Raw genomic sequence first — 13,977 nt, 5'->3', positions numbered from 1 at the left:
CGGACAGTGTTTCGTTCTGTTGTACATAGGGTCGCTATGAGTCAGAAGTAACTCGATGGCACATAATGATAACAATAACTTGTAAAAATGTGTACATGCACACACAGGTGCACACACACACACTTATGGTGTTCAGTGGCTCAGAGACTGAGTTAATGTGCTCATATGTGCCCACATCCCAGGACTCTTCCTGCTTTCTCCAGAGAAGTCATTGTTAACCAAGGCTCCTTAAAATATAAAACATACTGATTATATTTTGTTCCCAGCTACAAATGGAATACAAAATCAGACCCAATATCCTCTCTCCAATCCCTATTCACACACTATCCCTGAGCTCATGGAGGTAAGAGCTAAAGGAGGGCTTGTAGAGAAACTGTAAAAGCTGCTATATTTGTCTGTATCTTCTCTTACATGATTATTCTCCAGTATGAGGACTCTACTGGTGATACCATGTATCCTACTCCTTCACATTTCCTGGTATTGCCCTGGGGGGAAGTTTGAAATTTCTTTTTCTGTTCAGGCAGCTAGTGCTTTCCTCAGGTAATGCTGAGCAAAAAGATTATCTGAACCTATACACTTTGAAGTCAATTCCAGTAGGCTTGGGACAAGGGTCAAACAAGAAGGAATAGATGCCAGTCTTATAAAACAAAACAAGTAAAAATAGAAAAGAAAAAATGTGTCTAAAGCTTTAGGTAACATTGTATTTTAAAAACATGGTTTGGTATGACAATACGTAATGCAGTCCAACAAAGATGCCTCTATGTGATAAAAAGGAGAGAGGTAATTAGATTGAGAAAATAATAGAATATAAAGAAAGGTAAGAAAGGATGTAAGAAAGTTAATGTTAAACTAGAAACCTCACAATATAAGCTCATGATTTTGAAAGGTTTTTGCCACACATACAAGAAGCTGAATACTCTAGGTCTGGGCAGGGGAACTGGGTGGCAAGGGGTCAGGGATAGGGGTAGACTTATTCTGTACATCATTCTGTAATATTTCCCACGATGTACCAGTTCAAATCCACCAGGTGCTCCTTGGAAACTCTATGGGGCATTTCTACTCTGTCCTATAGGGTCGCTATGAGTCAGAATCGACTCGACAGCAGTGGGTTTTTGGGTATGTACCATGTGCACATTTTTTTCTTTTTGTTACTGTACTTTAGATGAAGGTTTACCGAACAAACTATTTTCTCATCAAACAGTTAGTACACACATTGTTCTATGACATTGGTCAACAACCCCACAACATGTCAACACTCTCCTTCTCAACCCTGGGTTCCCTATTACCAGCTTTCCTGTTCCCTCTTGCCTTCCAGTCCCTGCCCTAGGGCTGGTGTGCCCCTTTAGTCTTGTTTTGTTCCATGGGCCTGTTCAATCTTTGGCTGAAGGGTGAACCTCAGGAGTGACCTCGTTACTGAGCTTACAGGGTGTCTGGGGGCCATACTCTCGGGGTTTCTCCAGTCCCTGTAAGGCCACCAAGTCTGGTCTTCCTTTTTGAGTTAGAATTTTGTTCTACATTTTTCTTCAGTTCTGGCTGGGACCCTCTTTTGTGATCCCTGTCAGAGCAGTTAGTGGTGGTAGCCGGGCACCATCTCATTGTACTATACTCAGTCTGGTGGAGGCTATGGTAGATGTGGCCCATTAGTCTTTTGGACTAGTCTTTCCCTTGTATCTTTAGTTTTCTTCATTCCCCTTGCTCCTGAAGGGGTGAAACCAGAGGAGTATCCTAGATGGCTGCTCACAGGCTTTTAAGACCCCAGACACTACTCACCAAAGTACGATATGGGCATTTTCTTTATAAACTATGTCATGCCAATTGAGCTAGATGTTCCCTGAGATCATGGTCCTGACAGCCCTTGGCCCAGCAACTTGGTCCCTCAGGGAGTTTGGATGTGTCTATGGAGCTACCAGGACCTTGACTTGTACAGGTTGTGCTGGCTTCCCCAGTATTGTGTACTGTCTTACCCTTCACCAAAGTTTCCACTTATCTATTGTCTGTTAAGAGTTTTTTCCATTCCCACCCCTCCTCTCCCTCATAATGATCAAAGACTCTTTCTTTTTGTATGTAAACCTTTTCATGATTTTTTACAGTAGTGGTCTTATACAATGTTTGTCCTTTTGTATTTGACTTATTTCACTGAGCAAAATGCCCTCCAGGTTCATCCATGTTATGAGATGCTTCACAGGTTCCTCGTTGTTCTTTATTGTTGTGTAATACTTCATTGTACCACAGTTTGATTACCCATTCATCTGTTGATGGGCATCTAGGTTGTTTCCATCTTTTTGCTATTGTGAAGAATGCTGCAATGAACATGGGTGTGCATATGTCTATTCGTGTGACGGCTCTTATTTCTCTAGGTCCTAGGAGTGGGATTGCTGGATCATATGGTATTTCTATTTCTAGCTTTCTAAGGAAGTGCCATATTGTTTTCCAAAATGGTCGTGTCATTTTGCATTCCCACCAGCAGCGCATAGGAATTCCGATCTCCTCGCAGCCTCTCCAAAATTTGTTATTTCCTGTTTTATTGATTCATGCCAGTAATGCCAGAGTGAGACGGTATCTCACTGTGGTTTTGATTTGCATTTTTCTAATAGCTAGAGATCGTGAGCATTTTCTCATGTGTCTGTTGGCCACTTGAATGTCTTCTTTGGTGAAGTGTCTGTTCATTTCCTTTGCCCATTTTTTAATTGGTTTATTTGTCTTTTTGTTGTAGAGTTGTTGGATTTTCTTGTAGATTTTACAGATTAGGCCTTTGTCTGATTTGTAATAGACAATTTTTTTTCCCCAGACTTTAGGTTCTTTTTTTCACTTTTTTGGGGAAGTCTTTTGATGACCATAAGTGTTTAATTTTTAGAAGACCCCAGTTATCTAGGTTATCCTCTGGAGCTTGTGTGTTGGTTGTGGTTTGTATCCTGTTAATGCTATGTATTAGGGCCTCTAGCATTGCTCCTATTTTTTTCTTCTATGAACGTCATGGTTTTTGGCTTTGTATTTAGGTCTTTGATCCATTTTGAATTAGTTTTTTTATATGGCATGATGTATGGGTCCTGTTTCATTTTTTTTGTAGATGGACACCCAATTTTGCCAGCACCATTTGTTAAAAAGACTGTCTTATCCCCATTTGATGAACATTGGGCCCTTGTCGAAGATCAAGTAACCGTAGGTGGATGGATTTACATCTGGGTTCTCAATTCTGTTCCATTGGTCAATGTATCTGTCGTTGTACCAGTACCAGGCTGTTTTGGCTATCGTAGCTGTATAGTAATTTCTGAAGTCAGCTAGAGCGAGTCCTCCTACTTTATTCTTCTTCAAAAGTGCTTTACTTATCTGGGGTTTCTTCCCTTTTCATATAAAGATAATAATGTTTTTCCATCTCTTTAAAGAACGTTGTTGGTATTCGGATTGGTATTGCATTGTATTTGTAAATCGCTTTGGGTAGAATTGTCATTTTCACAATGTTGGGTCTATCTATCCATGAGCATGGTATGCTTTTTCATTTATGTAGGTATCTTTTGGTTAGATTTATTCCCAAGTATTTTATTTTTTTAGGGTCTATTACCAATGGTATTTTTTTGTGGTTTCTTTTTCATGGTTCTCTTTATTGGTGTACAGGAATCCACTGATTTTGTATGTTTATCTTGTATCCTGCTACTCTGTTGAATCTTTCTATTAGTTCCAGGAGTTTTCTCGTGAAGTCTTTTGGGTTTTCTATATATAGTATCATATTGTCCTCAAATAGAGAGAGTTTAATTTCTTCATTACCAATTTGGATTCCCTTTATTTCTGTTTCTTGCCTTTTTGCTCTAGCTAGGACTTCCCACACAATGTTAAATAGGAGTGGTGATAAAGGGTATTCTTGTCTTGCTCTGTCCTCAAGGGGAATGTTTTCAGCCTCTCTCCATTGGGAATGATGTTGGCCGTTGGTTTTGCATAGATACCCTTTATTATGTTGAGAAATTTTCCTTCTATACCTATTTTATTGAGAGTTTTTATGAGGAATGGGTGTTGGACTTTGTCAAATGCCTTTTCGGTGTCAATTGAGATGATCACGTGATTCTTTACTTTCTTTTTATTTATGTGGTGGATTATGTTGATTGATTTCCCAATGTTGAACCACCCTTGCATATCTGGTATGAATCATACATGGTCATGCTGTATTTTTTTTTTTGATACGATGCTGAATTCTATTGGCTAGAATTTTGTGGAGAATTTCTGCATCTATACTTGTGAGAAATATAGGTAACCTGGTGGCATAGTGGTTAAGTGCTACGGCTGCTAACCAAATGGTCGGCAGTTTGAATCTGCCAGGTGCTCCTTGGAAACTCTATGGGGCAGTTCTACTCTGTCCTATAGGGTAGCTATGAGTCAGAATCGGTTCTATGGCACTGGGTTTTTTTTTTTTTTTATAGGTCTGTAATTTTCTTTTTTTGTGGTGTCTTTGCCTGGTTTTGGTATCAGGATTATGCTGGTTTCACAGGATGAATTTGGAAGTATCGCTTCGTTTTCTATGCTCTGAAATAGTTTGAGTAACACTGGTATAGGCTCTTCTCTGAATGTTTGGTAGAATTCTCCAGTAAAGCCATCTGGGCCAGGGCTTTTTTTTCTTGGGAGTTTTTTTTTTATTATTATTACCTTTTCAATCTCTTCTCTTGTTATGGGTCTGCTCAGATTTTCAACACCATTATATGTTTGTTTGGGTAGGTAGTGTGTTTCTAGAAATTTGTTCATTTCCTCTAGGTTTTCAAACTTGGAGTATAGTTTTTCATAATACTCTGTTATGATCTTTTTTTTTTTCAGTTGGGTCTGCTGTAATGTCCCCCATTTCATTTCTTATTTGGCTGATTTGCATCATCTCCTGTTTTTCTTTTGTCCATTTGGCCAGTGCTTTGTCAATTTTGTTGATCCTTTCAAAGGACCATTTTTTGGTTTTGTTGATTCTTTCTATTGTTTTTCTATTTCATTTATTTCTGCTCTGATCTTTATTACTTCCTTTCTTCTGGTGGCTGTCAGCTTCTTTTGCTCTTCTCTTTCTATGGGTTTGAGTTGTGTAGCTAATGTTTTGATTTTGTCCCTTTCTTCTTTTTTGATGTGTGCATCTATTGCTATAAGTTGACCTCTGAGGACTGCCTTTGCTGTGTCCCAAAGGTCTTGGTATAATGTGTTTTCATTCTCATTTGATTACAGGAATTTTTTTATTCCATCTCTGATTTCTTCTATTACCCAGGGGTTTTTAAACAGGGTGTTATTCAGTTTCCATGTAATTAATTTTTTTTTCCTTACTCATCCTGTTGACTGTGTGTGGTCAGATACTTTGTATTATCTCAGTGTTTTGGATTTTGTTGATCGTTGCTCTGTGGCCAAGATATGGTCTATTCTGATGGACGTAATGTTCATTGGAAAAGAATGTGTACTTTGCGGCTGTTGGGTGGAGTGTTCTATATATGTCTATGAGGTCAAGTTGACTGATTGTGCTCTTTAGCTCTTCTGTATCTTTCTTGAGTTTCTTTCTAGATGTTCTGCCCTTTACCAAGAGTGGTGTGCTGAAGTCTCCTGGTATTATTGTGGAACTGTCACTTTCTCTTCTCAGTGCTGTTAGAATTTGTTTTATGTATTTTGGAGCCCTGTCATTGGGTACTTAGGTGTTTACTATGGTTAAATCTTCATGATGGATTGTCCCTTTAATCATTATATAGTGCCCTTCTTTGTCTTTTATGGTGGATTTTGTTTTAAAACCTATTTTGTCTTAGATTAGTATTGCCACTTCCGCTCTTTTTTGGCATTTATTTGCTTGATATATTTTTTTCCATCCATTGATTTTTAAGAAATTTTGGTCTTTGTTTCTTTTGTAGACAGCAGATTCATGGATCCTGTTTTTCTGTCCATTCTGTCACTCTGTGTCTCTTTATGGGTGCATTTAGGCCATTTACATTCAGTGTAATTATTGATAAAAAAAAAAATACGTGTGAGTTTATTGCTCCCATTTTATAGTGCTTTTATGTGTGTGCTAATGTTTTCTTTGTTCCTCTTACTCTCCTGTGCTGAGTTCTTTTTGTTTGTGGATTTTTGTTTTTGTAGATTTTGTTTTTATTGAAACTTTATGTTTTTTCTTCTTTATTTTGATGAGTAGGTTTGTTAACTTTCTTTGATGTTACCTTTTAATTTACCCTTATTTTCCTATGTCTGAACCAGTCTTTTATTACTTTGTATCGCCTTGCCTTCTTCACCATTAGTAAGTTCTATTCCTATATCATTTATTCCCTCTTTTATTGTTCTGACATTGCTGTGATTTACAGATTAACCTCTCTGGTTCCCTGTTGCAATTCTTTTGGTTTTGGATGATCCTTGAGAGATTGTTTCCTACATTGGTATCTGGCTGGTACAATCTTGCATCCTAGATTCAGGCTGTGGTCTGAAGTTGTTTGTTCTCAGACTGAAGGACTCCCTTTAATAATTCTTGTAGGTTTGGTTTGGTTTTTACACATCCCCTTTATTTTGTTTATCTGGAAATGCCCTAATTTCACCATCATATTTGAATGAAAGTTTTGCAGGATATATTATTCGTGTTGGGCAATGTTTTTCTTTCAAGGTTTTATATATTGCCTTCTTGACTGCATGGTTTCTTCCAGATAATCAGAGCTTAGTCTTATTGTTTCTCCTCTGTATGTGACTTTCTGTTTTTCTCGAGCCGCTCACAGGATTTTTTCTTTGTCTTTGGTTTTAGCGAGTGTGATTATGATATGCCTTGGTGTTTTTCTTTTGGGGTCTATCTTATATGGGGTTCATTGAGCTTCTTGGATTGTCAGCTTTTCATCATTCATGATATTAGGAATGTTTTCTGTCAGCAATTCTTCAATAATCCTCTCTGTGTTTTCCATTTTCTCTCCCTGTTCTGTTAATACGATCTCTTGCAAATTTTTGCTTTTGATTGTATCCCACATAATTCTCAGGATTCCCTCATTTTACATCATTCTTTTTTCTCATTTGTCCTCAAACAGAGTTGTATCCAAGTGTTTGTCTTCAATTTCACTGATCTTGTCTTCCATCATTTCAAACCTTCTCCTTAGTCCTTCTATGACCCTGTGCATTTCTGCAGTCTTGTTGTTTATCTTTTAGATTTCTAGTTGCTGTTTTTGTATGATTTTTAGTTGTGAATTAACTTTGGTATTTTGTTCCTTATTATTTTCCTAAATTATTCCATTTTTTTTTTGGTCTGTATTTTCCATGAATTTGTCTGCGTTTTCCATAAACTTGTCTATTTTTTTTTTATTGCTGTCTGCTTTTTGCTTCAGTTCTTGGATAGCTCTGAATATTAGAGATTTGAATTCCCTGTCAGGTAGTTCTAGTGCCTTTTCTTCTACTGGAAAGTCATCTGGTGTTTTTTTGGAATGCCTACTGGAGCCATCCTGTCCTGTTCTTCTTAATATGTTTTGATATTGTCTGCTGTCTTTGGAACATTCAGTAGGTATTTCTTCATTTCTTGATTGTAGATTTGTTTGTTTCATCCTGGCTTTTTTTGTTTTATTTGGTTACATGTGATCAGGCAGGCTGTGCTTTCTTTGTTGTTTGCTCATCTGTAGTCACAATTCTTTTCACCTCCTTGTTCAATGGGTGGGGCCATTCACTCAGCTATGGTGTTGTAGGGCAGGTCCAGCTGAAGGGGAGGGGCTGGAATGGGTTGTTTGTGGCACATACTAAGGTGACAGGATAGACCAGGAATCAGCACCAGACAGATTCTGGTAGGCCATGCCTGTGCTATTTGGAGGACTGACTTTCAGCTAATGGTGCAGGTAGGCAGGAAAGTGGGGGAAGGTCTTGAGGTATGGAGCTGGTATGGGTATGGGGGAGAGAAGAGAGAAACAGGAGCCAAAAACAAAGAAAAAAAACCACACACACACCCCCTAAAAAAAGAGTGCACAGTGAGCTTGCCATTGGAATGGAGAGATGAGAACCCAAGAAATGGAGAGAAGCAAAAAGGGAAAAAAAGAAAACTAAATTAAAATTTGAGAAAGAAAGTAGAAAAGAAAAGCCCCCAGTGGTCCCACCAGTGCAGCCACAAAGACCAGGGAAGTTTCTCAGGTTGTGCAGTATAGCCTGGCTGGAGGGGGTATAGATGTCACACAGCATCAGGTATTCAGGAGACTAGAAAAGAAAGTAAGTATAGACAGGTGAGAACTGAGAGATGAAGAAAGTCAGAAAGGGAAAAAGAGAGAAGGAAAAAAGAAAGAGAAAAAGAAATGCCCCCAGGGATCCCACCTATGTGGCTGTGCAGATTGGGAGAGTGGCTTCTAGGTCGTGCAGTGCAGCCCAGCTAGAAGGGGCTCCCAAGCATGAAAAGAGAAAGCAAACAAATAAAATAGAACAAAGGAAAACAACAAAACAAGTAAAAAAGAAAAGAAAAAAAAGCCCCAGGGACCTCATTAGCTGGTGTAGCGGGCCGCAGGAGTGGATCCCCAGTCGAGTGGGGCTTCACAGCCTTTCAAGAAGAAGCAAAGATGGTACATGGAGCCAGGTATTTGAAAGAAGGGAGGAGGAGGTGGTGAGAGGCACAGAAGAAACCAAAAGAGATGGAAAGACGCTCAGAAACTCGGCCAGTGTGGACCGGGAGAATCCAAGTGGCCCAGGGCAGAAGCAATCGCCTCCTTGGCAGGAGACTGTGACTGGCAGGAAGCAGAGGAGGCTGAAGGGGGAGGGGTAAAAGGGTGGGGGTTAGGAAAGTGTATATCGCTCATTACCGGATGCTTTGTCTCCTGCTGGGAAGTTCGTGATGCTGCTTTCCCGTACTCTCCATATGCCAATCTGTGATGTAGGTGGGGCGAGTCCAAGTGGCTTGGACGCTGCACATCCCAGCTGCCCAAACCAATGCAGCCAGACAGGAAGCTTGGAGGTAGAGCAGCAGGAAGAGGATGGGGGTGGGAAAGCGTGTACCGCTGGTTACCGGGTCCTCTGTCTCCTACTGGGAGCTCTGTGAAGCTCCTTTCCCGTGCTCCCTGTTAGTCAATCTCCAACAGGAGTCCAAGATGGTGAATTCGCGCTGCGTTAGCTGATAAGGAACCTCGGCAAGTATCTCTCCTCGCTCTCAGTCCTCTGTCAGTTTCTTATTCCATTCGGTGTTTGGCTGAGGTCTTTATCTGTTTGACACTTCGGGTTCTAAGAATGACATTCGTCTTTGTTTTACTTAATTTTTGGGGTCTTTGCTGTGGAGGGACAGCATGGTGCTTCTGTCTATGGCACCATGATGACCAGAAGTCCCTCACCAGAATAAATTTTTTTTTAAATGAATAAGCAACACTGATGTTGAAGGCCACTATTATGTCACAGAAATGGCCTGAGTAGTCTCTGGTAATTTCCTAACTCCTACCAAATTTCATGCAAAATAATCTAATGTACATCCTTAGCCAGCTCCAAGACTCTGGACCACCACCCTTTTCTCAGCTAAAAAAAAAAAAAAAGTACCAATAATTCTTGGAGAGTAGAAGGCACAAAATTTGGAGGGGAGAAAGATCGAGATGTGCCTGGGACATCTTGTTTTGTCAGAAATTAAGTAAGGATAATAATAATTAGCCTGCCATTAGATACTTACTATGGTCCAGACACTGTTCTAAGTGTTTTACATGAATTGACCAATTTAGTGCTCATAGAAACCCTATTAGGTGGGTACTATTAACAACCCTGTTTTACAGAAAAGGAAACTAAGGCAAAGAGAGGTTAGAGCCACTTTCCTAAGGTAGAATCCTTCCAGAGATGTTTGGGATTTTTTTTCTCTTCTTCATTTTTTTTTAAGCATAATTAGGCCAGTTTGAAAGGGGCCCCCACTGGCCAAGCAGTCATAAGTGAAAAGCGTTAAGTGCTAACTAAAACAGGTAAGTCTAGTTTGATGGAAGAGTCTTCGATCCATAAGAATATTTAAAAACAATGGGTAATGTAAAGTGTTTGATAATATATTGCTATGTTTTGTTGGCAGAAATAATTATTGACTTAGTAGAATTAGGTAGACGTTGTCAGTTGCAGCATTGATAATAATCATAATAAAAATTGTTAAATATTCTTAACACTTGGAACTGTTCTTAGCACTTTATGTTATTTAATCATCAAATGATTCTATAAGTGTGGTAGTATTATTATCCCCATCTTAAATTGAAGAAACCAAGGCACACCTGGTTCAATAGCTTGTCAAAGACCACACAGCTAGGAAGTATTAGGTCTGGTTATGAACCCAAGCAATCTGACTTCCAGAGCCCGCACTCTAAGACATTACCATATATTGTCTCAAGTTTGAATCTGCAATGTACTTAGAGATGCAGGCATGATGAAACAGAAAAGACTATATGGTTTTTGCTTTCCTGCAATTACAAAATAGAGGGCAGATCCAAAAGGAGACTACACAGAAAACTGACTGAGGTCAAGTCAGGAAAAGTTTGAGCTGGGGAAAAGAGGAGATGCACTGAGCCGCCATAGGCATGCTATTTCTCCCACTGACTGGACCTCAAAAAGCCAAGGGTTCATTAATCCATAATGCCTGTCCTAGATCACCCATGGATACTGCAAGAGGGTCCAGAGCTCAGGATGGTGAAGCTCATTCACCCATAATGGCGTTGGGGAAGTAAAGAAGTTACAAAATGATTGTAGCAACTTGCTAGCATGATTGTTCTCCCCAATCCTTGACACTACCATGGGCCCTATTTACTGTTCCCTCAACAAACCAGGGACTTCTATTCCTCTGTACCTTTACATAGGCTCTGTCCTCTTCCCGTAATGCTTGTCACTAGCCCTGCCCTATCAAGCCCTTTTCTATAACAGGAAAACTCCTATCTATCTTTCAAAAATCCCATTTAAATGCCATTCCCATGCTGGCTTACACAAATGAGTTAATGGATTCCTCTGATGATCTAAAAAACCTTGTTGTTTCTTCATATGTCTGTCCTCCGCCCTCATCCTTCACTAGACTGTGAGCACCTAGAGGGAAAATGCTATGTCTGATTCATCTCTGTACCCCAGTGCCTCGCATAGTGTCAAAATGAGGAAAGGTGAGAATAAGTGTTAAAGTTTCATCATCACCATTGTCATCATGTCACCATCCCAAAGACCTAGCCTGAATCTCCCTAGTCATAGGGCTGAGGTAAAGCATTTACAGGTAAGCAGATTCATAAAAGCGTGACCTTTGGGACTAGGAAGACATAGGTTTAAATCTCTCTATGTGCCCTTGGGCAAGTCACTTCACCTCTCTGATTTTCAGTTTCCTCACCTATAAAGTAGAAATAATAACAGCCTTCCTCATAGAGTTGTAAAAATGAAATGTAATCCTGCATGTAAAACACACAGTGCACAGTAGGCACTTAAAAAGTAGCCTTTGTTATTACTAGGGCAGTGTACCTGTGGGTGGCAGCAGAGATCCAAGTCTGCTTGGGTCCAGCCATTTGTTCATATCAATCATTCTATCAGCAACACCACAGCAGAAGTGTTGTGTCAGGTACTCCCTGGGTCTTCAAAGAGGCCCACAGACCGACAGTGGAGCCAGAGTATGAATTTCTGTCATGGACCCAAGAGAAGTCTCTGTGGGAGCAGCAGCCATTGTTCTGGAAGAGAAGCATTTGGATCCCTATTCATAAAAGGCTTCCAATATAATCATTCTCTTTGTCTTTGGCACCAAGAAAGGCCCAGCCTGGAGATGTGCATCTGAGGAACCAAACTGTACCTAAGATGGACAAGGAGAACTCTCTCCTTTTCTCTTAACTTGGGTTCTGGCTTTAGCTCTATCACTGATAGGGCAAGTCTCCTCCTTTCTCTGAGCTTCGCTTTCCCAAGTTGTGCAATAAAACTGTTGGACTAGGTGACCTATCAAGTTCCTAATCAGTTCTGATGCTCCAGAATTCCCTTTTCCCTGCCATCCTGCATGCCCCTCTGCCCTTGGCCAATTCTAAAGTCTCAAGAGCCAAGATGGGAATCCACTGACCAAAAAGACAGAAAGGATGCACTCTCTACAACAGGAGATTGCACCTTTCAAAGTGGGGCAGGAAGGCTGTGACATTTGACCTTCTGAAGCATGGCATGCCCAAGGTGATATGGGGCTAGTGCCACCTTCTAAGTGGGGAGGGCAGACAAAGGGACACAAAAGGGCAGAGACACTCCCAAGGTGCTGATGGTTTTAGCAGTCACCTTCCACTGAAATAGGCCAGGCCTGATCCAGGCCTTTGGCCTATTAAATTCAGGGCTTCAGGTGGGATAATTATACTCACTCCACATTGGCCAATGTGAGAAAAGGAGGAGCCAAATAAGACTTGGACCCTGGCCTCCAGAGTTTCATCTTGCCCTCTATTTCCATCTGGCATCCAGAGACCAATTAATGAGAAGGGCTGTTTCATCTATTCCCAAAAGTCCAGGCAAAAACCTTGAGCCCCATGAACTGGAATAAGCTTATTGCAGGGGATGGAAATAGCATTTGTTGACCATCTTGCCGCCTCCATTTTCATGTAAGCCTATGGTAGCCCTGGAACAACCCGAGAAAGGCAGGGTGGAAAATGATTGCCTGGCTGTGAAAATACACGGGGGATTTGTATTTCAAAAGCTATGGATATATTATTTCTCAATAGAGTGTTGTCAAGGAAATAAGAATCTGTTAGCAAGACAGGGACTAAGTGTCTAGATAAAGGGAAATGGCAGGGATGGGATAACAGTGAATACAGCTAAGGGGCAGGGATGGGAGACGAGTGGAAAGAAAGAGAGAAACCACTTTTTGGAAGCAAATGGCAGAGCGAGAAGTTAAGTGGTAGAGAGAGATACTGAGAGAGAATATGGGGACACAGAAAATATATGTGGGATTAAAGAGATAATGGGAGCTTAAAAGACGACGAAGGCCACAGCTAAATGATTGGGGAACTGGTGAAGAGTCAGAGGCTAAGTGACGGAAAGGAAGAATTGGAGATTACAGAAGATGGGAAGAAGGAGGTAAATGGGGCCAGAAGAAAAGGAGGGTTTCACCCACAGAACTGATGACTCAGTAACGGAAAAGAAAATGCAAATGTGGGTGCAGACGGGATAGTGGCTTAGGAGGTAGCTAAAGATGAGTGAGGGATTAGGGACTAAAGAATGGGTAAGTGTTCAGGAAGAGGGAATTGCTAAGTGAGGTGACTAGGGATAAGAAGCAGTGTGACAACCCAGTCAAGAGATGCTGTTAATTGAGTGACAAGGCTAAGTTAAATCTGCAAGGAATGGAGAGAAGGGTGTGGGAGGAAAGGAAAGGGAGGAGCTTAGTGTGTAAATGTGGGTAATCAAGGGAATTACAGTAAGAGATAGAATGATAGATCAGTGTGCATATGGGACTGAGAGAATGGAGAAGACTTCATGGAAGGGATGCAACCAAATGCACAGAAGGGGCTCAAGGAGAAAAGGGGGGTTAGGGAAGGATGATTTAGTGAAGACAAGGGAGTTCAATGATAAGGGGACTCACTGGGGCAATGGGAGCTCTGTGAGTGATTAGGGTTCAGTGAGAAGAAGGGGACTCACGGAGGGGAGAGGCTTCAGTGAAGATCAGTGAGAAGAAGTGAGCTCATTGGGGAAGAGGCTCAGTGACAGAGGTGTGAACTATTTGGAGGTTTGAAAGTATATGTGAAACAGATTTATGCTCTGGACTGAATGGTGTAGTCCCATTTCTCCCTGTTCCACCCTGATAAGTACGACTATTAGCACAGGAAATAATGCAGGAGGCAACAAAATGAGAACACTTAAAGGTGGTAAGAGGAAAGTGATCTGTTTAGAGACCTCTGGACTACAGGCAACCACCTCACTCAACATAGAAAGGTAACCCAGACCCAGCATTTCCCAACAATTAATCTAGCAGTAGAAGGCAGCCCAGGTAGACTCATTCCTTTCCTGGACTTAGCAGAAGTCTCAACAAAAACACCAGGCAAGCCCAACAGAACCACCAAGGAGGATCAATTGGGAGCCCCCACTGGAAATAAGCAGCCAGGTGAAGCATTTTCC

This window comes from Loxodonta africana, chromosome X (assembly GCF_030014295.1).
Source record: "Loxodonta africana isolate mLoxAfr1 chromosome X, mLoxAfr1.hap2, whole genome shotgun sequence".
Classification (NCBI taxonomy): domain Eukaryota; kingdom Metazoa; phylum Chordata; class Mammalia; order Proboscidea; family Elephantidae; genus Loxodonta; species Loxodonta africana.
This window is presented reverse-complemented; position numbering follows the sequence as displayed.